The 24,195-nt window shown below is 54.4% G+C and overlaps 1 protein-coding gene across 1 annotated transcript in view; it reads right to left on the minus strand.

Annotated features, from left to right (window-relative positions):
• The window catches only part of CDH23 (cadherin related 23), a 334,982-nt gene extending 325,504 nt beyond the window's left edge, over nt 1–9,478 (minus strand). Inside the window, exon 1 of the mRNA XM_054174778.1 lies at nt 9,458–9,478. The gene's annotated coding sequence lies outside the window, so the exon portion shown is untranslated. The remainder of the gene's footprint in view (nt 1–9,457) is intronic.
• Nucleotides 9,479–24,195: the final 14,717 nt, after the last annotated feature.

A 24,195-nucleotide genomic window follows, 5' to 3' on the forward strand; every position in this document is an offset into this window, starting at 1 on the left:
TGCCAGGTTGGATGAAGCCTTGAAGCAAGCAAATCCAGTCATCAAGAGGCAACCTCCCATGGGCAAGGAGGTTGCAGTAGATGCTCTCTGAGCTCCCTTCCAAGCTAAACCATTCTTTGATCCAAGAGGGAACAAACAAAAGCAAAATGGGAAGTGGTTTGAAGCTGAGGGAGAGTAGCTTTAGACTGGATCCTAAGAAGAAGTTCTTCAGTACGAGGGTGTTGAGATCATCAAGTCCAACCTATCACCCAACACCATCTAATCAACTAAACCATGGCACCAAGCACCCCAGCCAGTCTCTCCCTCAACACCTCCAGTGATGGTGACTCCACCACCTCCCCAGGCAGCCCATTCCAATGGCCAAATCACCCACACAATCCTCCTCAAACCAATAGGTGGAACAGGTTGCCCAGGGAGGCTGTGAATCCCTCCTCTCTGGGGGTGTTGTGTGCCAGGTTGGATGAAGCCTTGAAGCAAGCAAATCCAGTCATCAAGGGGCAACCTCCCATGGGCAAGGAGGTTGCAGTAGATGCTCTCTGAGCTGCCTTCCAAGCTAAATCATGCTTTGAGTCAAGAGGAAATATAGAAGCAAAATGGGAAATGGTTTGAAGCTGAGGGAGAGTAGCTTTAGACTGGACCTTAAGAAGAAGTTCTTCACTATGAGGGTGGGGAGACTCTGGAACAGGTTGCCCAAGGAGGTTGTGAATCTCTCCTCTCTGGGGGTGTTGTGTGCCAGGTTGGACGAAGCCTTGAAGCAAGCAAATCTAGTCATCAAGAGGCAACCTCCCATGGGCAAGGAGGTTGCAGTAGATGCTCTCTGACCTCCCTTCCAAGCAAAATCATTCTTTGATTCAAGAGGGGAAAATGGGAAATGGTTTGAAGCTGAGGGAGAGTAGCTTTAGACTGGATCCTAAGAAGTTCTTCAGTCCAAGGGTGTTGAGACCATCAAGTCCAACCTATCACCCAACACCATCTAATCAACTAAACCATGACACCAAGCACCCCAGCCAGCCTCTCCCTAAACACCTCCAGGGATGGGGACTCCACCACCTTTGCTCCAAGAGGAAAAACTGTAAGCAAAAATTCACTTCCTTTTCCTCTCTCTCTCCCCTTCCCTTCCCCTCCCATCCCTTCCCCTCCCCCAGTATCGGCTCCACACAAATCATAATTCCTTTACCCCCAAAAAAATAACAACCAATTGCCCCATGGGGTAATCAGAGGCAAATTGATCTTGATAAATAAGCTTTTTTTTTTTTCCCCCCCCCTCCCCCTGCAGGAGGTGGTTTATTTTTAATCTAATGAGTTTTGTGTTTGCCTTTCAGCTTTCGGGAGGCCGTGATGAAGAGCCGCCCGCGCCGGGCTCACGGAGCACTCGGATATGTTGTAATTTTATGGCTCATTTTGTCAGGCCTCTTCAAAATGAGATTTGTTCCCAGTGAAAAAAAAAAAAACAATATTATTTTGTGTGTGTCCCCCCCCCCACCTTGATTTTTTTATTATTATCCCTCCCCTTCCCCCCCCCTTTTTTTTTTTTCCCCTGCAGTGAAAGGAAATAATAATAATAATATAGTCCTTTGTTAAGTAAGTCCAGGGAAGCATATCTGTATGTGTGGGGCAGGAGGGGAAGGGTGGAAGAGAGCAGGGAGCCTGGCTGTTGTGACCCATGGAAGGAGTGGGGAGGGGAGGGAGGGAGAGGAGCGGCGAGGGGAGGGAGGGAGAGGAGCGGTGAGGAGCACCTGGAGCACCTCTCCTGTGAGGACAGACTGAAGGAGTTGGGGCTGTTCAGTCTGGAGAAGAGAAGGCTCTGAGGTGACCTCATTGTGGCCTTCCAGTATCTGAAGGGGACTGCAAGAAGGCTGGGGAGGGACTGCTCAGGATCTCAGGCAGTGATAGGACTGGGGGGAATGGAATGAAGCTGGAGGTGGGGAGATTCAGGCTGGAGGTGAGGAGGAAGTTCTTCCCCATGAGAGTGGTGAAGCCCTGGAATGGGTTGTCCAGGGAGGTGGTTGGGGCCCTGTCCCTGGAGGTGTTTAAGCCCAGGCTGGCTGAGGCTCTGGCCAGCCTGATGTAGTTTGGGGTGTCCCTGCCCATGGCAGGGGGGTTGGAACTAGATGATCCTTGTGGTCCCTTCCAACCCTGACTGATACTATGATTCTAAATGGAGTGGAGTAAACCAGGTTGGAAAAGACCTTTGAGATCATGGAGTCCAACCTATCACCCAACATCATCCAATCAACTAAACCATGGCACCAAGCACCCCATCCAGGCTCTTCCTAAACACCTCCAGGGATGGTGACTCCACCACCTCCCTGGGCAGCACATTCCAATGGCCAATCTCTCTTGCTGGGAAAAATTTCTTCCTAACATCCAGCCTAAACCTCCCCTGGTGCAGCCTGAGATATGTCCATCTATCTAAGCCCCAGCACTATGCTTGCATGGGAGATGGTCTTTTTCTCCCCTTCCTTCACCCCCAAAGCCAGGCTGAGGTTGAAGATGGGGGGTGGGGGGGGTGTGGTGGTGATAGATCAATGGAATGGTTTGGGTTGGAAGGGACCTTGAAGATCATCTAGTTTTAAATCCCCTGCCACAGGCAGGGACACCTTCCACTAGAGCAGGTTGCTCAAGGTCCTGCCCAGCCTGGCCTTGAACACTTCCAGGGAGGAGGCATCCACAACCTCCCTAGGCAACCTCCTCCACTGTCTCACCACCCTCACTGGAAAGAATTCCTTCCTCATGTCCAGCCTAAATCCATCCTCCTCCAGCTTCAGTCCTTTCCTTCTTGTCCTGTCACTCCAGGCCTTCATAAACAGTCCCTACTCAGCTTTCTTGTAACCCCCTTCAGGTACCTGAAGGCTGCTATTACATCTCCTCAGGTCCTTCTCTCCTCCAGCCCCACCTCTCCCAGCCTGGCCCCAGAGGGGAGGTTCTCCAGCCCTCTGATCACCTTCGTGGCCTCCTCTGGACCTGCTCCCACAGTTCAATGTGTTCTCCTACCCAGCCCAGGAGGTGGCCACAAAGCCAAAGGCAAGTCCAAGCTGCCCTGCTAGGATCAAAACCTTCCTTCCCACAGAGATAAAGCTGGGGCTGTTACTTACTAACAATCAGTAACACCACAGCTTCCCTCTTTTCCAGCAGTCTGCTCCCACGTCTGAGCAAGGACAGGAGTGGAAACATGTTGCTGGGGCAGGGAAAGCTTTGCTTTCCCATGGGAAACAAGCATTAGGCCCAAGACAACATCAACACTTTGCTTAACAGCCTAAGAACCAGAAGGAAGTGTGAAGTTCTCAGGCTGTGCAGGAAAACTCTGGGTTGGAAGTGAAGTTAGTTCTCCAAGCTGCTGCAGCTGACATAAAATAGCCACAACAGAATGTTAGGGGCCGGAAGGAACCTCCAGAGATCATCAAGTCCAACCCCAGCTGCCAAAGGAGGACCACCCAGGGCAGGTCACACAGGAATCACAGAATCAATAAGGTTGGAAGAGACCTCGAAGATCATCAAGTCCAACCTGTCACCCAACACCTCATGACCGCTAAACCATGGCTCCAAGTGCCACGTCCAATCCACTCTTGAACACCTCCAGGGATGGGGAATCCACCACCTCCCTGGACAACCCATTCCAGGGCTTCACCACTCTCATGGGGAAGAACTTCCTCCCCACCTCCAGCTTCATTCCATTCCCCCCAGTCCTGTCACTACCTGAGATCCTGAGCAGTCCCTCCCCAGCCTTCTTGCAGCCCCCTTCAGATACTGGAAGGCCACAATGAGGTCACCTCAGAGCCTTCTCTTCTCCAGACTGAACAGCCCCAACTCCTTCAGTCTGTCCTCACAGGAGAGGTGCTCCAGTCCTCTGTTCATCCTCATGGCCCTTCTCTGGAAACCTTCCAGCACCTCCAGATCCCTCTTGGAATAGGGGCTCCAGAACTGGAGGCAGTACTCCAGGTGGGGTCTCCCCAGAGCTGAGCAGAGGGGGAGAATCCCCTCCCTTGCCCTGCTGGCCACACTTCTCTTGCTGCAGCCCAGGCTCTGCTTGGCTCTCTGGGCTGCAAGTGCACACTGAGAGCTCCTGGTGAGCTTCTCCTCCCCCAGCACCCCCAAGGCTCTCTCCTCAGGGCTGCTTTCCAGCCAGTCCCTGCCCAGCCTGGACTTGTGCCTGGGATTGCCTCGACCCAGCTGCAGGACCCTGCCCTTGCTCTTGTTGCACCTCCTGAGGTTGCCTTGTGCCCTCCTGTCCAGGTCCCTCTGGATGGATCCCTTCCCTCCAGCCTGTCTGCTGCACAGCCTCCTTTTCTCTATACTTTTTGTTCAGTTTTCAGCCTTGGCAGGTAGAACTCCAAAAAAAAAAAAGAGAGGGAGAAATGAGGGTGCTTGGGAGAAGACTGGGGAAAAAAAAACCACCACCCCTACTCAACCCAGGCTGAAAAACCCACCCTCACCCTGAGCAACCCCGAGCTGCAAAAGCTCTCAGGCCATTTCTTTGCCTCGGCCAAATCAAGAGAGAAGTGTCCTTGCTGCTTTCACACAAAGCTCACTTAACTTCGGTGAGAGGCACTTTGCTGCAGCAGACCTTTTCAAGGCCCACTGGCTGTTTGAGCTAATAAAAGGCAGGCTTTTGCCTGATGGCCCTAACACCCCTGAGCACGCTGAGGCTAATCACTCAGCCGATCAAAATTTAGGAAGGGGTGTGTGGAAGAAACACAAGAAACACCCACCTCTCCCCCCAAAAAACCCACAAACCAAAGTGGTAAAGACAGTATGGGGAAGGGAAGATGGGGGCTCCTGGGGAAAAAAAAATCCCAGACAGTGCCAGACAGCAGCCCACCCCCTGCCCCCCAAGAGCAGGGTGCCAAACAAAGGCAAAGGAGCTCAGCAGAGATGAAGTTATTTGAATTAATGACAGCAGTTCATCATTAGTGACAGGCTTGCTCATGCAAGACCTTTCAGAACCCCAGCTGGGGCTGAGGACCCTGTGAAGCTGCCCAGCTCCTCTCCTACATGCCCCTTTCCCAGGCTGCAGCACCCCAGGCACCAGTTTTCCACCAAGACTTTGGCCCCAGTGACTTTCACTCATCAGGGGCTGAGGACCCTCAAAGCTGCCCAGCTCCTCTCCTACATGCCCTTTTCCCAAGCTGCAGCACCACAGGCACCAGTTTTCCACCCTATTTCCATCAAGATTATAACCCCAGTGACTTTTCAGAACCCCAGATGGGGCTCAGGACCCTCAAAGCTGGCCAGTTCCTCTCCTACATGCCCCTTTCCCAAGCTGCAGCACCACAGGCACCAGTTTTCCACCCTATTTCCATCAAGACTTTGGCCCCAGTGACTTTCAGAACCCCAGCTGGGGCTGAGGACCCTCTAAGCTGCCCAGCTCCTCTCCTACATGCCCCTTTCCCAGGCTGCAGCAGCCCAGGCACCAGTTTTCCACCCTATTTCCATCAAGAATTTGGCCCCAGTGACATTCAGAACCCCACCTGGGATTCTGTCCAACTTTCAGAACCCCATCTGGGGCTGAGGACCCTCAAAGCTGCCCAGCTCCTCTCTTACATGCCCCTTTTCTAAGCTGCAGCACCACAGGCACCAGTTTTACACCCTATTTCCATCAAGACTTTGGCCCCAGTGACATTCAGAACCCCAGCTGGGGCTGAGGACCCTCCAAGCTGCCCAGCTCCTCTCTTACATGCCCCTTTCCCAGGCTGCAGCAGCCCAGGCACCAGTTTTCCACCTAGACTTTGGCCCCAGTGACATTCAGAACCCCAGCTGGGGCTGAGGACCCTCTAAGCTGCCCAGCTCCCCTCCTACATGCCCCTTTCCCAGGCTGCAGCAGCCCAGGCACCAGTTTTCCCCCCTGTTTCCATCAAGACTTTGGCCCCAGTGGCTTTGTCCCGGTACACTCCAGGCAGGACCATCTTTCTCTCCTGGCTAGCAGGTGTTATATCAAATGCACAGATCAGGGCAAAGCAATTCAGGCTAAGGATGGGGGGAAAAAAAAGCCACACTGCAATGCTGGCCCTGGCAGAGGCTGGGGAGGGGACATCACGGCTCTCCCACACTCAGAGTTTCCACCACAAGACAAATCCAGCAAGGTCCTTAGCCCTGGGGCATGGGTTCAAAGGATGCCTCTTCCAGGCTGTCTAGCAGAAACAGAGAGACAACTGTGTGCCCAGGGTGGCCTCTCTGATCATTTGTGGAACACACCAGAGAGCATCCAGCAGAACCACATGCTGGTACCTTCACGGACCAAAAGCCACCGGGTTCCACAAGCTAAAGCTCTCCTACCCGTGTTAACTGAAGCTTTGAGCTTGGCATGCTGCATGGCACAGCCCATGCCCTAATTGCTGCTTCAGCCCCCAGCTCACAGTGTCCTGCTCATTACCAAACCAGGGACACCTGCCAGAGTCAGGTGAGGTTTAACCACTGGGGTTCCCCCACACCAGCTGCAGAACCTGCAGGCTGCAGTAGGGTCCAGCAGCAATGCAGGCACAAAGGCATGAATTTGGATGCCTGCAGGTGAGAGAAGCCTCAAACCAGCCCTCATCCCCTCTTTAACAGCATTCAAAGCCTTACTGGAAGAGGCAGGATGCTGTAAGCGGGAAAGCAGAGAGAGGTTTGAGGATGCACACCTCGCTGTGCGGGCACAAAGAGTTCAAACCTTCAGCTGAATTGGCCGTCTCCGACCACCTGGGACGTTTCACAAGCCTAATGAGAGGCCACAGGCCAGCCCCTCGTCAAGCCAAGCCCGTAGATCCTAAAGCTTCTTCCATTTAAAACTCATCTGCGCTCAAGAGCATCGGAGAAACTTCGCCACTTCAATCCCTTTCAAAGACATCCTCGTCGCCTCGGCACCTCCCAAGGCGTGCTCTGAAGAGCCTTGGCAAAGCTCTTTTTCCACCCCCCACCCCGCTTTGCACACCTTTCATCAAGTCAGCAGAGAAGCTACCACACCATGGACATAATTCTGGAGATCACTGCAGCCGGGCAGCAGAGAAAAGGTTTCTGCTTCTACCATCCCTTTGCTGTATTGAGGTGATGCCCCTGGGAGGGACATGCAGCCTCGCTGCACACGGGCTGGGGATCCTTCTCAAGCCAGCTACCTCGAAGATCCAAGCTGTGCGGCTCCCACCGCTTGCAAACAGGGTTGGTTTTTTCCTCCCCCCCCTCCCCCCCAAGCCTATCACCAAAGGAAAAAAACCCCAAACAACCAAACAACAAAAAAAAACCACCCCAGGAAGCAGGAGAACATCAATTTTTACAGTTGCCCATAAAGGGAGTGTTTTACAACTCGGTCTTAAAACAAAACATTGTGTTTTTCATGACACGATCTTGACTCGGTGCCGCAAAACCTACGGTCCTAAAACAAGAGAGCTTTGTGCAGGGGAGGGAGGGAAGCAAGGCGGGGGGGAGGCAGGGGGTTGGAGGGGTTGAGAAGGAAAACGGAATTGCAAAGGGAAGATAAAATGAAGGTAAAACTCCCTTCCTTCAAGCAGCCCCCACGGTAAAACTCCCTTCCTTCGAGCAGCCACCTGGAGTTTGGCACATGCAGGCTTCCCGTGGGAACACCTTATCCCACCAAAACAACCCCACCACCCCAACAAACCCATTCAAAGAAATCAGTGCCTCAACTCCATCCCCGAAGCCACACGCGCGAAGCATCCCGCGCTGCCGGCAGGATGCTCCAGGAAGACCCCCGCTCCGGGAAGGAGCTGGGCTTGTTGCTTGCAAGCCCAGCCGCGGTGGCACCGCGAAGTGGCAGCTCTGCCAGCCCTCCCGACCCCTCTTCACATCTGCCACCAGGCAGGGCTTTACCTCCAGCGCAGGGGAAAGGATTCCCAAGCACGACAAAAGACAAGACGTTCACCAGGACAGAAAACTTCCCATTCCAGCATCACCCTTCCCCAGAAACCACTGGTGGGTAGGAGAGGAGAAACAGCGCGGAGCGATGAGCGAGGCTGGCAAGAGGGTGCTGCTAGCATCCCGGGAAAACACCGGCACGGGACTGGGTTTAGATTTGCCTTCCTCATGCAGGGTACCCATGGGAGAGTGCCGGGCTGTGCCCCCACCCCAGGCAGCTCCAGCATCCACCTGCAGACACACGCACAGCACAATATCCCATCCTCTGCAGCTTTTATCTGGCCAAATCAGCACCCCCCTCAGCTCTGCTTTTCCTTTCAAAACTGAAAGAAAAGGGAAAGGAAAGAACCGTTGCCTTTTCTATCGCCTTTTACTCTGGTTGGGGTTGGGGTTTTTGGACAGGTTTATTACTCCCAACGCCACAGATCTTACATTCCCTCCCCACTCCCCCTCCGACCAAACACCACTACCAAAGCTCCACACCTGTATTTCTAACTGCGAGCGGACGTCAGCTGCTCTTTACCTCCGCGCAGCATCCCCCAAAAAAATCCCGGATCAGAACAAAGGGCTTGACGCTGGGGAGATCAAACCGAAGAAGACCGCCAGGGGAAAAGAGGGGGGAGGAAAAAAGAAAAGCTGCCACAAAGAGCTGGAACACTCCTAACGAACTCCCAACTCCGCCAGTGAAAAGGACGGGTGGTGGGATTCATCCGACTGCTTCTAACAGGGACCAGGCTCTTCAAGTTGGAGCGTTTTCATTCTTTCAAAGGCTCCGGTGAGGACTCCGAGGCAGCTGAAAGCTCAAGATGTCTGGCCAAGTTGGATGGACGTGGTGGGGTGCAGCTATTTGAGGCGGTCAGGGAAAACATTGCTTTGGAGGAAAAGAGGCTTGCAGGGTCCTTGGGATTTTTTGGGGTGGTTTTTGTTTTGGGAGGATTAAGGAAATGAGGAGCGAGCAAAGAAGCGGAGGGAGGAGGAAAGGGAATCTCCAATAAAATGTTTTCGCGAGAAATACAAAGAAACCATTCGGGGGAAGTTTGTCCTTTTGAAAAGCGCTTTCCCTAAAGCTATTTTCCCCTTTCATGTGTTTCTGAAGGGATTCAAACCCACCCACCCACCTCTCTCCATCCCCACGACGCCTCGGAAGAAGTTCAGCCCCGAGAAACTTTGCAGCTCCTCACCGCCTTCTCCTCCTCCTCCTCCCGAGCTACGAACCGGAGCTGAGGATGGATTTGGGGATGGGGGTTGGCGTTGCGAGGTGGTGGGGGGGGACGGGACACGGTGCTTGCTCTTTCAGGAGTAAGCACAGGAGACACCAACACGCATTAGTATTTTTGTTGCGCAAAGGAAGGACGGCTGGGAATGACCCCCGCCCGAAACATAAATAGATACGATGGTGATGACGATGATGATAAACGCTCACCCCAAACAAGTTGTCCCCTCGGAGCAAGCAGATAAAAGAGGTTTAGGGAAGGAGGGCAGCGTGCAAAGCCACCCCAGAGGCACGAAAGGCAGGCGGCGGGGAGGTAGATGCCGGCTCCGCACCCGCGCATCCCCCACCCCAAAGGAAGAACGAATCGCGGAAGGGGGAAAAAACCTCGCCGGGTATTACCTGTGCTGTCGCTGGCTGGTGTCAGCGGAGACCCCCCATGTCCGTTCCCCCCCCCCCCCCCTCCCCGTCGCCCGAGTGAGCTGGAGGAGGAGGAGGCGAGGAGGAGGAGGAAGGGGTGGGGAAGGAGCCTGACGCGGGCAGCGCAGCGCCCCTGCTCCAGGTAAGTGGTATTTCAGCGCTGGCTCCGCCACCGACCCCCCTCTCCAGACCTTGGGGACACTGGGCGGCCAGCCCCCTTCCCAAAACCCTAGGATCGCCCCCCAGACTGCTGGGGGCACCCGCCCCGTCCCCCAGCCAGCAGCCGCCTCTGCAAACGCAACTTCAGCCCGTGGCAGGCAATGGCCAGATGAGGTTCAGCTGCGTCTTTAGTGGGGGGGGTGTGCGTGTTAATTGTTGGGGTTTGGGTGGTTGTATTTTGTGGTTGTTATCATTTTCCTGACCTCTGTGGAGCACGTAAATGATAGATGAGGGGAAAAGCGATCCGGGCACGGCCCCGCAGGGCAGTGCCAGGAGAGCCACGCAGCAACGGCTCCTCCGAGCTCTTCTCCCCGGGGCAACCCGGAGCCGCCTCCGTTTCTACAGACGCCACACGATGCGCGCTTCCACCCAACCCTGCCTGCTCTTGCCACCGGTCCCCCCCTCTCCTAGCTTCCTCAAGCTCACCAGGATGTGGAAGCCTCATCCCTAGAGGTTTTTGCAGCCAGGCTGGATGTGGCTGGGAGCAACCTGCTGTAGTGTGAGGTGTCCCTGGCAGTGGCAGGGGGGTTGGAACGGGATGATCCTTGAGCTCCCTGCCAGCCCTAATAATTCCACGATTCTATGTCACAGAGCAAACCCCTGCCACCAGTCCATGCCCTCCCTACAAGCAGCTTTAGGGAAAGCACCAAAATCTCATCACTTTGCCCCAGATACTGGGCTCAGTTTTTGGCCCCTTACTACAAGAAGGAGCTACAAAGCAGCTTGAAGGATAGCACCCAAATCCCCATCCCTTCATCCTGTTTACAGGGTTCAGTTTTGGGCCCCTCACTACACAAAGGATGTTTTGGTGCTGGAGCCAGGTCTGGGGAAGGGCAACAAAGCTGGGGAAGGGTCTGGAGAACAGGGCTGGTGAGGAGCAGCTGAGGGACCTGGGAGTGTTCTGCCTGGAGAAAAGGAGGCTTGAGAAGAGACCTTCCCATGCTCTACAGCTCCCTGAGAGGATAGCACTAGGACAAGAGGAAACAGCCTCAAATGGCACCAACGGAGGTTTAGTTTGGACACCAGGGGAATATTTCTTGCCCCAGAGGGTTGCCCTGCCCTGGAACAGGCTGCCCAAGGAAGTGGTGGAGACCCTATCCCTAGAAGAGTTTAAAGGGCACACGGCGCTGAGGGGCATGGTTTTGGCGGCGACTTGGCAGGGCTGGGTTAGCAGTTGGACTCAACAATCTCAAAGGTCCCTTCCCACTAAAACAACTTTATAATTCTGTGAGTTCTTTGTCTTCCTGAGAGCAAGAAAGCCACAGAAAGCTGCCTGCAACGACACCAGCCCCCAGCAGCAGCCCATGTCCCTCAGCTCCAGAAGGAGCAGAGCTTCGGATCCTGCCCTGCTGCACACACACATACAAACCTACCACCACTTGCAACTCGGAGGAGCTTCCCTTTCCCACCAGACCCCATCCCGAGCAGCTTTAATTAAAACCCTAAACAAGTGCAGTTTGTGCTGCTGAAGCCCAGCCTGCCAACGCTGGGAGCCTTCCCATTGCCTCACCTTTGCAGCCTTCCTCCTGGAGCAGCGGCGGGCAAACTTCTCAGCGGGAGCAGGAGGGGATAATTAAGGCCTTGCCTCTCTTTCGAACAGCTCCTGCTAATTAAGCAATTACCGCAGCTTTAGGCTGATCGATTTAATTGGCTGCTCGTGCTACCCTCCCCTCAGGGTATGAAGAAGGGGATGAAGGCTTATCCCATGATGAGGGATGCTCACCATACTGGCCGGGGGGGGGAGTTCCACACCCCCAAAAAGAAATACGAGCCCCAGGTTGCATAGCAGGGCCAGCCCTGGCACACCTCCAGCCGTTTTGGGCTTAAACCCAGAGGTTCATGGCAAAGAGCTGTGAGCAACCAGTTGCCTGCAGCTCAACAAGGTGCTGGCAAATTATTTCCACACCTCACACCTGGGTTCATTTAGAGTTCGCCCTCAGTAGCCCAGCTTGTTATAGGATCATCTAATTGTTTGGGCTGCCAAAGAGCCCCCCGAGATCATCCAGTCCAACCTCTGACCCAACACCACCCTGGCCATCAAAGCATGTCCCCAAGTGCCATGCCTACATGTTTTTTTGAACACCTCCAGGGATGGTGACTCCACCACCTCCCTGGCCTGCCTGTCCCGATGCCTGACCACCCTTAAAGTAAAGACATTTCCCCTAGTATCCAAGCTAAACCTCCCCAGGTGCAACTTGAGGCCAATTTCTCTCTTGCTATCACTAGTTACTGCCCACAGCTGCAGGTCAGGAGGAGCTCAAAGGGGCAGGGCTCCAAAAGCCTCCTGCTGAGCTCCTGCTGATCCAGGTGGTTTATTTCCCTTGAGTTCCTCATCCCTGCCTTGTTCTCTTCATCCTGCATCGCTGATCCCAGCCAGGCTGGTAAAGCCAGGGAACTCATTAGGGTAAGAAACAACAAGAGCAGGGAAGGAAAGCCAAGCAAAGCCAGATGTGAGGACACATTTCAGGCCTGGCTGGGCTGCCTGCAGCCACTCTCTGGCTTTGTGTCAGTGATGTCTGAATGCCTCTCACGATGCACTCAGGTCAGAGTTTGTAGAAGCAGACCTCTCCTCGGCTCTAGTTGCCAGCCGGTTCCTGCGCCTTGGCTTCACGCCGTGGATTTCAGCTCACAGCCTCCCCACTTTGCTGACCCCACTGTCACCCCTTTCACACAAGCCAGCCCTAAGGAACCTGAGTTCCACCTGGCCTGTGGATCCAGCTTGGATTCCTGGTTCAGTTGCCAGTGGATGTGATCTTCCCCCGGCATGGAGGCGTTTCACTGCCCAGGGTCACAAACCTCACAGAAATTCAGTCTTTGAGGATGGAGCTCAAACCAGCTCCTTGAGCTGACATCCCTAAGCTGCTGCTTGAAGGAAACACCACTCTGAGATGCAGCCCACTGGTGCAATTGCCTTTTAACAAGCTCTTTGCTGGGGGTGGGGGAAAGGCACTGGAGTGATGCACTGCCAGCAGAGGGATGCTGCCAGTTGCCCCTGGGATCGGAGGCCACAACAATTAGCTCCACCCCTACAAGGCCAGGAGCATGGTGGTTAGCAGAAGGGCTGGGATAACCAACCTGTTCTCCCAGCCTTTCTCAGCAGGCTCATTACTGGCAAACCTTATTGGTTTGGGGTTGTTTTTTTTTTTGAGCCAGATCCCATGACCTCCATGCCTGCAAAAGCAGAGCAGCCTGCCAACACCACTCACTCAACCTTGAAATTGTACTGCAGGGCTTCTCCCCCTCTCCTCTTTCTGTCTAACCACACCACAAAGCTGGGGAGGGGTTTGGAGCACAAGCCCTGGGAGGAGAGGCTGAGGGAGCTGGGGTTGCTTAGCCTGCAGAAGAGGAGGCTCAGGGGAGACCTTCTTGCTCTCTACAGCTCCCTGAAGGGAGGTTGTAGCCAGGTGGGGGTTGGTCTCTTCTCCCAGGCAAGCAGCACCAAAACAAGAGGACACAGTCCCAAGCTGTGCCAGGGGAGGTTTAGGCTGGAGGTTAGGAAGAAGTTCTTCCCAGAAAGAGAGATTGGCCATTGGAATGTGCTGCCCAGGGAGGTGGTGGAGTCCCCATCACTGGAGGTGTTTAGGAAGAGCCTGGCTGGGGTGCTTGGTGCCATGGTTTAGTTGATTAGATGGTGTTGGGTGATGGGTTGGACTCAATGACCTCGAAGGTCTTTTCCAACCTGGTTTATTCTGTTCTATTCTAACATTTCTCCATCCATCCCTCCCTCTCTCCCTGCCTTCCCTGGCCCTTCTGCTGTGAGAGGTGGGGATCACTGTTCCTCTCTGAAGCTTTGCACAGGTGAAATATCACAGAGAAAGGAGGCAAAGCCCTGCCCAACCAAGGCACTGAATGATCTCTGCTTGCCACGGACTGCCAGGGACCCCAAGGCCTGCCTGGACAGCAGCTGCCTGACAACCAGAGTGTGCCATATTGCACCACCACTCATTTTTTTTCCACACCTCCTTTCCCCCAGGAGGCTTCCACAGGGGTCCCTTGATGTGTTTTCCCAACCTCCCTTCCTTTTGTTGGGAAGTAAGACCCGTGCAGGAGGGCTCAGGCACAGGCAGCCCCTGCTCACACTCAACGTGGTGAGTTTTGTGTCCCCCTCCTGCCCCTCGACCACAAACCCCTCAAGGATGGGTGGTGTTCCCTACCACCCACAGCTTTCCAGCATCCCACCTTGGGATGTGGGTGGGGAGAGCAGCAGAAGAGGGAGCAGCTCCCCTGGTGCTACCCTCTCACCTGAGAGGCAGAATTAATTAGTGCAGCAGGGGTGGGGGTTCCCTTCTGGACCACCTGCGTGGTGGCTGACACTTCAGCCAGGTTTGTTGGGGTTGTTTTTTTTTGTTTCCAGGTGTGAAATTAATTTCCAGGTCCATTTCACACAGCATTTTAAGGGCAGTATTAAGATCATGCTGTTTGTTGGGGAATTTATGAGGGAGGGAGGCTGGAGAGGAGTCTGAGCAAAGGGGACGGATGGCTCCCGTCTTCCCCAACAGTAAAAGGAAGTAACCTGAGGGAGCAGCTGGTTTCCTTTTGTCCTTCAGTAGCACAGAAATGCCACCTTTCAGGCTGTGTCTTTGTGAGGGGACAGTCAGAGAATCACAGACTCATTAGGACTGGAAAGACCTCCCAGGCTATGGAGACCAACCACTGACCCAACAGCACCGCGGCCGTCAAACCGTGTCCCAGAGTGCCATGTCCACACATAGGGAAGGGGAGGAGAGGAGGAGAGGAGGAGAGGAGGAGAGGAGGAGAGGAGGAGAGGAGGAGAGGAGGAGAGGAGGAGAGGAGGAGAGGAGGAGAGGAGGAGAGGAGGAGAGGAGGAGAGGAGGAGAGGAGGAGAGGAGGAGAGGAGGAGAGGAGGAGAGGAGGAGAGGAGGAGAGGAGGAGAGGAGGAGAGGAGGAGAGGAGGAGAGGAGGAGAGGAGGAGAGGAGGAGAGGAGGAGAGGAGGAGAGGAGGAGAGGAGGAGAGGAGACCAGACCAGGTTGGAACAGACCTTCAAGGTCATCACATCCAACCTATCATCCAACAGCACCTAATCAACTAACCCATGGCACCAAGCACCCCATCAAGTCTCCTCCTGAACACCTCCAGTGATGCTGAAACCACCACCTCCTCAGGCAGCCCATTCCAAAGGGCAATCACTCTCTCTGGGTAGAACTTCTTCCTATCCTCCAGCCTAAACCTCCCCGGCACAGCTTGAGCCTGTGTCCTCTTGTTCTGGTGCTGGTTGCCTGGGAGAAGATTTCTCAAACACTTCCAGGGACAGTGACACCACCACCTGCCTGGGCAGCCTGTCCCAATGCCAGACCACTCTTGCAGTCAAGAAGTTGTTCCTAACATCCAACCCAAACCTGCCCTGGTGTAACTTGGGGCCGTTTCCTCTTGTCCATATGGAGGTCAAAGCAAACCCTTCCTGGTGCTGGAAAGGGCAGGATCTGGGCACACACTTAGAGCATGTGCCCAGTGCATGTGGTGTCCTTCACTGTGGATCTGCCAACTGATCCTCAGAGATGGGTCCAGCTGAGCTCCCCCTGGACTGGCCATCCCCAGCGGGGCAAGGGCACCAGAGACTAGAGAGCCAGAGCGGCAACGTGGTGATAACACACAGCCAGAAGGAGCACAGATTCTTTTGGGTTGGAAAGGACCTTTGAAGATCATTCAGCCCAGTTCCTGCAACTAGAGCAGGTTGCTCAGAGCCCCAAACAACCTGACCTGCAATGGCTCCAGGGATGGAGCACCTATCACCTCTCTGGGCAACGTGAGCCTATGTCTCACCACCCTCAGTGTCAAACATTTCTTCCTTCTCTCCAGCCTGAATCTCCCCCTTTCAGTTTCCAACCATCAGCCCTTGTCCTATCACACCAGGCCCTGCTCAAAAGGCTGTCCCCAGCTTTTTGACTGGCCCTTTGAAGTACTGAAAGGCCACCAGAAGCTCTCCCTGGAGCCTCTTCTTCTCCAGGCTGAATAACCCCAACTCTCTCAGCCTGGGCTTCCAGCCCTTGGATCATCCCTGTGACCTTCCTCTGATCCTACTCCTACAGGTCCATGTCCTTCTTGTTCTGGGGGGCTCCAGAGCTGGCCCCAGCACTGCAGGTGGGGTCTCAGCAAAGCAGAGGGGCAGAATCCCCTAACCCATCCCCCTGATGGCCACAAGGATGAAGGTGGGGGTTCCAAAAAGCCTTGCAGGACCACTTCAGACCGACCTGGCCAAAGCCCTGAAGCTCTGCCCTTTGCAGACCCCAGAGCCACCCCTTTGCAAAGTGCTTTATCTCCCTTTGCAGCCCAGGTTGGAAAGAGGCAGGACCTGTCCCCTGCTAAGGACACTGAGAGCACCCAGTGGCCCCTGACTGGACCTGTTCTATCCAGAAGGAGTCACTTCATGCCACCCACCCACCCAAAGCATCTCTTTTAGCTTCGAGCACAACTTTAGCATCTTTCCCACCCCCCCAGTTTTCCTTCCCTCCTCAGCAGAGGAAAAGCTGCCATCTACAGGCACAGCATCCACAGAGCAGCCCTCGGATCTCTCCTACGTGGGCTGAAGGTGTCCTGCTGTCCCGCACCACCTTCGCTCTGTCGTCACCTTCCCCGCAGTGCGGTCTCCAAGCTGCTCGTCCACGTTCTGAGGTCAGGGACTACACGGAGCGCTGTGCCAGGTAGAAGCTGATCTCCCTCTTGGGCAGCTCCTGGATGCCTCTGTGTCTGAGCTTGATGGGAGCAGTCAAGAGAGAAACAAAAGGGCAGGTGATGGCCGTTTGCATTAGCTGGGAGGAGGCAAAGGGGACGCCGGAGAAGGTCCAGAGGAAGGCCACAAAGACGATCAGAGGGCTGGAGAACCTCTCCTACAAAGACAGCTGGGGCTGTTCAGGCTGGAGAAGAGAAGGCTGCAGGGAGACCTTAGAGCTGCATTTCAGTATCTGAAGGGCACCCACAGGGAAACTGTGGAGGGACTGCTGAGAAGGGCCTGTGGTGACAGGATGAGGGGCAAGGGTTTGAAACTGGAGCAGGGGAGATGCAGGTTGGGCATCAAGCAGAAGTTTGTTGTAATGAGAGTGGTGAAATGCTTGGAAGAGGCTGCCCGGGGATGTGGTTGAGACATCATCCCTGGACATGCCCAAGATCAGCCTGGATGTGGCCCTGGGCAGCCTGATCTAGATGGAGGTGTCCCTGCTGACTGCAGGGGGAGGTGGACAAGATGAGCTTCGAGGGTCCCTTCCAACCTGCTGCAATCTGTGACACAAAATAATTTGGTGGCAGGGTTGCCTCAGGATAGTGAGGGATGACTCCTGAGCAGCTGGAGTGAGGGAGCACAGCAGGGACACAGAGCCAGCCTGGGGGTGCTTGCATTTTGGCTGTGAAGAGCTGGTGCTGCTGTTAAAGGTCCAAACCAGATACTTAAAGGGGAGCTACAAGAAAGCTGGGGACAGACTCTGGAGCAGGGCCTGTTGTGACATGACAAGAGGTGGTGGTTTGAACTAAAAGAGTGGAGGCTTAGACCAGTGAGAAGGAAGAAACATTTGCTCCTGAGGGTGGTGAGACATTGGCTGAGGTTGCCCAGAGAGGCAGTGGAAGCCCCATCCCTGGAAACATTCCAGGTCAGGCTGTTTGGGGCTGTGAGCCACCTGCTGCAGTTGCAGATCTCCCTGCTGACTGCAGGGTAGTTGGACTAGATGACCTCTAAAGGTCCCTTCCAACCTAAAGCATTCCATGACTGTATGGAAAATGAGGCCAGCAGGTCTCCAAGGTGCTGGATGTCAAACAGGATCCAGGTCACAGTAGCACAGAATTGGTTTGGTTGGACAAGACCTCTAGGATCATCAAGTCCAACTGTCAGCCTAACACCACCACAGGTCCTAGAGATCTTCTGAGCCAACCACGTGTGGCTGGGGAAGCTTCCAAAGTTACCCCAGCAGAGGTGCAGGAGAGCTCTACCCACCTCAGCAAGCTGCAAAAGGCAATGCCTGAAGGTGTTCAAGAAGCCCAGGTTGGACAGGGCCTTGAGCAACCTGGTCCAGGGGAACCAGCTGCTCTTCAAGGTCCCTTCCAACCCAAAGCATCCAATGATTCAAGGGCTGGAGCTGTGAGGACAGGCTGAGAGAGCTGGGGTTGTTCAGCCTGGAGAAGTGAAGATTCCAGGGGGCCCCTAAAGCTGCCTTCCAATACCTGGAGGGAGCCTACAGGAAGGCTGGAGAGGGACTTTCATAAGGGTGTCTAGAGACAGGACAAGGGGGGATGGTTTGAAGCTGAGGAAGAGTAGGTTCAAGAATAATCTCAAGAAGAAATTACTCAATACAAAGGTGGTGAGACTGTGGAACAGGTTGCCCAGGGAGGTTGTGGAGGCCTCCTCCCTGGAGGTGTTCCAAGCCAGGCTGGATGAAGCCTTGAGCAAGCCAAGCCTAGTTGAGAGCTGTCCCTGCCCATGGAGCTAGATGATCTTTAAGGTCCTTTCCAACCCAAACCACTCTGTGATTTCCTGATGCCCAGGAACAGGGCTGGCAGCAGCCACTCATGCTGCCTCCTTGTGTGCAGCTGCAAGCTTGCAGCTTGCTCCCACTCAGAAGCCCTCTCTCAAATCCAAGCCTCCTGCTTCATATGAAAAGCATTTGTCAAAGCTCAGGCACCCAGCACCGTGCTGTGCAGCAGGGTACAAAAGCTGGAATGGAAGCTGAAATGGGAGGGATCCCACTGGAAGCTCTGTGTGTGTGTGTGTGTGGATCCCATCCATCAGCAGGCAGGGATGGCAGAGGGGCAACAGGGATCACAGGATGTTAGGGGTTGGAAGGGACCTCCATAGGTTGAGTCCAACCCCCTGCCAGAGCAGGACCATAGAATCCAGCACAGGTCACACAGGAACACATCCAGGTGGGGCTTGAAAGTCTACAGAGAAGGGGGGTGGGAGAGTGTGGACCCCATCCATCAGCATGCAGGGATAGCAAGGGGCAACAGGGACAGCAGAGGGGCAACAGGGATCACAGGACGTTAGGGGTTAGAAGGGACCAGCAGTGGTTATTGAGTCCAACACCCCTGCCAGAGCAGGACCATAGAATCCAGCACAGGTCACACAGGAACACATCCAGATGGGGCTGGAAAGGCTCCAGAGAAGGAGGGTGTGTGTGGATCCCATTCATCAGCATGCAGGGACAGCAGAAGGGCAACAGGGATGGCAGAGGGGCAACAGGGATCAGAGGATGTTAGGGGTTGAAAGGGACCTCCAAAGGTTATTGAGTCCAACCCCATTGCCAGAGCAGGACCATAGACTCTAGCACAGGTCACACAGGAACACATCCAGATGGGGCTGGAAAGTCTATAGAGAAGGGGTGTGGGGGGTGTGGACCCCATCCATCAGCATGCAGGGATGGCAGAGGGGCAACGGGGACGGCAGAGGGGGCAACAGGGACGGCAGAGGGGGCCTCAGCTTTGCCCAGCTTGCTCTGGGGCAGGCTGGAATTCATGCTGAAGCCAATCTCAGATCCTCCTCCCCCTCCTCCTCCCCACCCTGATAAATGAGGAAGGAAACTTGGTGAGCTCAGTTTGTTCTGGCGCTGCCGTCCAACAGAGCACAAGCCTGTCTAATCAGAAGCTACAGTCCTTCACCATCTGTTTGGAGCCTAATTACAAATGTAAGGGGAGGGGGGGGGGGGAAGAAAAAAAAATATAATGTGCCTCACAATTGCACCAGTAAATGCTGTAAATGATTTAAATGCATGCATATGTTCCCTGCAGCATTCAGCGTTGCATCTGCGACTTCTTCTCCCCCACACCAATCAAGGGGAGAAGGAGAGGGGGGAAGGTAAAAACCCCGAGCAAACCTTTCCACCCCAATGTGACAAACAGCATGGCCCTAGGAGGGTGATTTTGAATCCCTCTCTGGGTGTGGTGGTTGGGGTTTTTGGTGGTTTGGGTTTTTTCCTCCCCTCCCCTCCACCCCCCAGCCCCCCTCTCACCCCTGCTGGAACGGCAAACGGAGCTGTTTCGTACCCGGCGGTCGCTTCCCTTCCATTCCCCCAACTGTTTATCACCCCCCGTGTAAATATAGTACAAATTGCTCCATAAAACATGCAAAAACGCAGAGCAGCAGCCAGGGCCAGCCTGCAGCTGGCTGGCAAGGCTTGCAAAGCAGAGGTTTCTCTAGCTCTGGGGTGCCTTGGGGAGGAGCAGAGCGCTGCTAGAGACCACGACGCTCCCTGAAGGTGGTCAGCAGCATTGGCACAGGCTGACAGAAGGCATAGGCTTGCAAGGGACCCTCGAAGGTCATCTTGTCCAGCCCCCTGCCCCTGCAGTCAGCAGGGACACCTCACAGGCTCACAGGATGTCAGGGGTTGGAAGGGACTCATTGAGTCCAACCCCACTGCCAGAGCAGGACCATAGAATCCAGCACAGGCTGCACAGGAACACATGCAGATGGGGCTGGAAAGGCTCCAGAGAAGGAGACTCCACAACCTCCCTGGGCAGCCTGTTCCAGTGCTCTGTGGCCCTCACAGTGCAGAAGTTCCTCCTCATGTTGAGGTGGAACCTCCTGTGCTGTAGTTTCTATCCATTGCCCCTTGCCCTATCATGGGGTGCAAGTGAGCAGAGCCTGTCCCCTCCCTCTTGACCTCCAGCCCTCAGATATTGATAAACATTGATTAAATCCCCTCTCAGTCTTCTCTTCTCCAGGCTAAACAGCCCCAAGGCTCTCAGCCTCTCCTCACAGGGCAGTGCTCCAGTCCCTTCAGCATCCTGGTAGCTCTCTGGTGGACTCTCTCCAGCAGATCCCTGTCCCTCTTGAACTGGGGAGCCCAGAGCTGGATGCAATGTTCCAGGTGAGGTCTCACCAGGGCAGAGTAGAGGAGGAGAACCTCCCTAGGTCTGCTGGCCACACTCCTCTTAATGCCCCCCAGGATCCTATTGGCCTTCTTGGCCACAAGGGCACCCTGCTGACCTCCAACTAGCTCAGGGCTGTCTGAAGTTTGATTTTGAATGTGTCCAGGGATGGGAGCTCAAGCACATCACTGGACAACCTATTCCAGTGTCTCACCACTCCCCATTGTGAAGAGCTTCCTCCTAATGTGCAACCTAAGGGTACCCTGCTCTGGTTTCAAACTGTGGCCCCTTGTCCTAGCACTGCAGTGCCTCCCCATCCTTCCTGTAGATCCCCTTCAGACACAGAAATGCAGCTCTAAGGTCTCCCTGGAAGCCTCCTCTTCTCCAGGCTGAACAACCTCAACTCTTCCTGCCTGTCTTCATAGGTGCTCTGATCATCTTTGTGGCCCTTCTCTGTCCTTCCAGGTCCTTCCTCTGGTGAAGGCTCCAGAGCTGGACACAGTATTCCAGGTGAGGTCTCACCCAAGTAGAGTGACAGAATTACCTCTCTCTGTTAGCTGGCCACGTGTGGAGGATGGTCACCACAAAACCACAGAGGTGGCTTTGTCTGAAGGGTCAAAGGGATAAAATACCTTGAAAATTCCTTTTCCATGGCTGCAGAGGGCAAAGTGCCAGCCTTTTGGGGGTGTGGGGGGGTAACAGTTGAAAGGCATCACCTTTATGTCCCCACTCTGGGGACAGGCTGAGAGAGTTGGGGCTGTTGAGTGTCTAGACTAGAATGCTCCAGGGAGACCTTAGAGCAGCCTTCCAGTACCTGAAAGGGGCTACAAGAAAGCTGGAGAGGGAGTTTTTCCAAGGGCTTGGAGTGATAGGATGAGAGGCAATGGATTGAAGCTTGGGGAGGGCAGATTTAGACTGGAGACTAGGCAGAAATTCTTTCCAGTGAGGGTGGTGAGACACTGGAACAGGTTGCCCAGGGAGGCTGTGGATGCCCCCTCCCTGGAGGTGTTTAAAGCTAGGCTGGATGAAGCCACCTGGGCTGGTGGAAGGTGTCCCAGCCCATGGCAGAGGGTTTGGAACTAGATGATGTTTAAGGTGGCTTCCAAACCATTTTATATGATAGCTCTCCACATGCTGCCCAGGCAGCTGTGCAGCCTGGGGACTCTCCTACCCATACAAATGAAGCTGCCCCAGGGTGGTAATTAAGAGCAAGGTCACACATGCTGGCCCCTGGCTCATTAGGAGCTTTGTTGGAATGCCAGGGACAGACAGGGCTGCAGATGTGCAGGCATGGACCACCCTAGGAGCCCCAGCTCCCACAGCTGAGCCACCAAAGGCAATCCCACTCCAGCTGTCTGGGCTTTTGACTAACAGCACAACACTGGAAGGATGACTCCTACCCCAAAGTACCTACAGTGGAGAAGGCAACAGGCAAGTCAGGACCGAGGGGATGCTGAAGGATTTTGAGGCACTCATCACAGGAAGGACATTGAGGCACTGGAGCAGGTCCAGAGAAGGGCAACAAAGCTGGGGAAGGGTCTGGAGGGCAGGGCTGGTGAGGAGCAGCTGAGGGAGCTGGGAATGGCAAAGAACCACATAGTGGCTCAGTTGGTAGCATATAAGACCCTTAATGGGAAGGTTGTGAGTTCAAGCCTGCAGTGGGCAGTAGTGACTGGTTGGACTCGATGATCTTTGAGGTCTCTTCCAACCTTAGTGATACTGAGTGTTCTGCCTGGAGAAGAGGAGGCTGAGAAGAAACCTTCTGGCTCTCTACAACCCTCTGAAAGAAGATTAGAGCCAGGTGGGTGTTGGTCTCCTCTCCCAAGTGTGAAGTGATAGAGCAAGAGAAAACAGCCCCAAGCTGCAGCAGGGGAGGTTTGGGCTGGATATCAGGAGAAACTTCTTACCTGAAAGGGTTCTCAAACACTGCAACAGGCTCCCCAAGGGAGGTGGTTGAACCCCCTTTCCTGGAGGTGTTTAAAAGAGGCAAAGATGTGGAGCTGAGGGACATGGTTTAGCACCAGGCTTGGTAGAGTAAGATAATCATTGAACTCAATGATCTTAGAGGTCTTTTCCAACCAAAACCATTCTGGGAATATTGATCTTGTTTCAAAGGTGCCTCCACCTCCCAAAGGGTGATAGTGCTGCACCAAAGCCTCTGGAGTGCCAAAGGTATTGCAGATGGAGAAGTGACACCCTGTGGAGCGCTCCAGTGAGTGGGGAGAGGCTAGAAGAGGCTTTGGAGACCAAAGAGAAAGAAAGTCAATCACTTGCCACTGATGGGAGATGAGCATCACTCCACAACAGAAGATTCCTTTCCCCCTGGAACAAGTGTGTTTGCTTTACCTGCACTTCAGTGGTCCAGCTCTGAAGCAAGGAGGAGCAGCTGGCACCTCTAATCTGAAAGAGAGGACAAAAAACCCAGGCCAGGCCTCGGCTCAGTTTGTCTCCTTTGAGCAGAAGCCGCAACAGATGCTGCTCCTCCACTTTCTTCCCTCTCATCCATCCCCTTCCTGCTACCCACACCCTTCTCATCTTGCTGCTGTTGCTTTGCCAGCTCACAGCTTTCACCTCCCCTTGGCCAGCTGGCCTGGACACCAAAGGCCATCAGAGAAGCCAGTGTGAGGCAGGAGCAGCATCCCAGCCACACCAGCCCTCCACAAGAGCTCTCCAGCCTCTTGTTTGGTTTTTTCATTTGGAGGAAGAAGAGTTGAGTGGTTGGGAGGGCAAGAAGGGAAGACAGGAGCCAAAAACAAAACAAAACCTCCTGGCTGAGGTTGAGTCAGGAGTGGGTGGGAGAGCAGCACCCTCATTGCTCCAGAGCAATTCTCCTGACATGGGACCTGGCCAGATGCTCTGCAGCAAAGAAGGGAGGCTCACACACAACCACAGAATTACCCAGCTGGGAAAAACACCTTTGAGACCATCAAGTCCAACCTACCAGCCAACCCCATCTAACCAACTAAACCATGGCACCAAGTGCCTCATCCAGTCTTATTTTAAACCCTTCCAGGGAGGGTGACTCCACCACCTCCCTGGGGCAGCCCATTCCAACTCAAACCTCTTCTAGCATCCCCATGTGCCGTGCCCATGAGCTTCACTGTGTTGCTGCCCCTGAGACTCTGTCCAGGGGACATGTGAGGAGGTGGCCAGGAGGTGAAGCATGAGAGGAGCTTTGTTTTGGGGAGGAATCATGGAATTGTTAGGGTTGGAAGGGACCTCAAGGATCAGCCAGTTCCACCCCCCCTGCCATGGGCAGGGACACACAGAATCACCAAGATTGGAAGAGACCTCAAAGATCATCAAGTCCAACCTGCCACCACAGCAGGTTGCTCACAGCCACCTCCAGCCTGGCTGCAAACACCTCCAGGCAGGAGGCTTCCACCACCTCCCTGGGCAACCTGGGCCAGTGTCTCACCAACCTTCTTGTGGCCTTCCAGTATCTGAAGGGGGCCTACAAGAAAGCTGGGGAGGGACTTTTGAGGGTGTCAGGGAGTGATAGGATTGGGGAGAATGGAAAAAAAACCTAGAAATGGGTAGATTCAGCTTGGATGTGAGGAAGAAGTTCTTCCCCATGAGGGTGGTGAGAGCTGTGCTGTGAAGATGGGCTTAATTAAAGAGAGAAATTCTGTTCTGGACAGGTAAGGAAGACCCAGCTCAGCTCCCAGCCTTGCCCAAACCTGTGATCATCCTC

Source organism: Dryobates pubescens, chromosome 30 (genome assembly GCF_014839835.1).
Source record: "Dryobates pubescens isolate bDryPub1 chromosome 30, bDryPub1.pri, whole genome shotgun sequence".
Classification (NCBI taxonomy): domain Eukaryota; kingdom Metazoa; phylum Chordata; class Aves; order Piciformes; family Picidae; genus Dryobates; species Dryobates pubescens.